General features: G+C 48.5%; 2 non-coding genes across 2 annotated transcripts; both read right to left on the reverse strand.

The window, feature by feature from the left end:
* Window positions 1–156: 156 nt before the first annotated feature.
* On the reverse strand, window positions 157–230 carry trnat-agu. The gene has a single exon. It is a non-coding gene; the product is annotated as a tRNA-Thr (tRNA).
* Window positions 231–497: 267 nt separating this feature from the next.
* Window positions 498–571, reverse strand: trnan-guu. Its single transcript has one exon. It is a non-coding gene; the product is annotated as a tRNA-Asn (tRNA).
* Between the last annotated feature and the right edge of the window lie 497 nt (window positions 572–1,068).

Raw genomic sequence — 1,068 nt, forward strand, 5'->3', positions numbered from 1 at the left:
TAGCTGTTTCAGGTGGTCTGGTTTCGGAATCAAGTCTTAGGATTGCCACATTCTACTCGGTCACTCGTGTTTTTCTTGAAGCTGCGTAGAACGCGCATGAGGTTATTCTGGTTTTTGTCCTTGGGAAGTGGCGTATCGCTATTAAAAACTCCACTTAGGCACCGCTGGGATTTGAACCCAGGATCTCCTGTTTACTAGACAGGCACTTTGACCAACTAAGCCACGGCGCCACACGCTTTGCGTATTTGAAAGCCTTTCATGTGAATGTTTCAATGAAATCAAATGGGCTTGTTAACGTCTTGCAATCGTTTTTCAGTAAAATCAAATCAAAGAAAAACAGGCCTCTGGAGCCACGAAAGGAGAAATGGATGAACTGGGACATGCGAGGTCAAGGGACAAAGTGGCACTAGTCCTGTTTGACAAGAGGGCCTTTGCAGTGGACCAACAAGTTCGATGAGCATGAATAGAGCTTGCACTTCAGACGCCTAAACAACGATCGTCCCTGGGTGGGCTCGAACCACCATCCTCTCGGTTAACAGCCGAGCGCGCTAGCCAATTGCGCCACAGAGACACTTACCTGCGTCGGCATTCAAAACATCCCGTGTACTCGTCTTGCAGTCTCGGTTCCACGATGCGCAAACGCCGTGTCCTTTGACAGCAATTCACGTGTCCCCTTTATTGGGCCACATCTTACAATCAAATAGATATCTGTCCGGCCTACCTCTAAACACAAAGCATTTTCATTGTTCTGTAGAAGTGCATGCCGACCCATCGACGCAACAGGTTGTCCGGTGGGGAAGGACGCCGACTGGAGACCCGGAGTTGTGGGTTCAAGCGTCGCCTCAGCCATCTGAGGTACGTGATAAAATGTGTCTGTGTGTGTGTTCAACAAAACAAAACTCAAAAACCATTCGAACCGTCCGAAATCTCGTTGCGTTCATTTCCCGTCGTCAATTTCCGCATTTGTCCGACTTCAACACAATCGATCTTCAAGGGACCACGGGACAGCTAAGTAAGGTAAGACTAGCTAGCTTGCTTGATCAAAGCCAGCTAGCTCTCTCTCTTTGG

This window comes from Micropterus dolomieu, unplaced genomic scaffold (assembly GCF_021292245.1).
Source record: "Micropterus dolomieu isolate WLL.071019.BEF.003 ecotype Adirondacks unplaced genomic scaffold, ASM2129224v1 contig_7175, whole genome shotgun sequence".
Lineage (NCBI taxonomy): Eukaryota > Metazoa > Chordata > Actinopteri > Centrarchiformes > Centrarchidae > Micropterus > Micropterus dolomieu.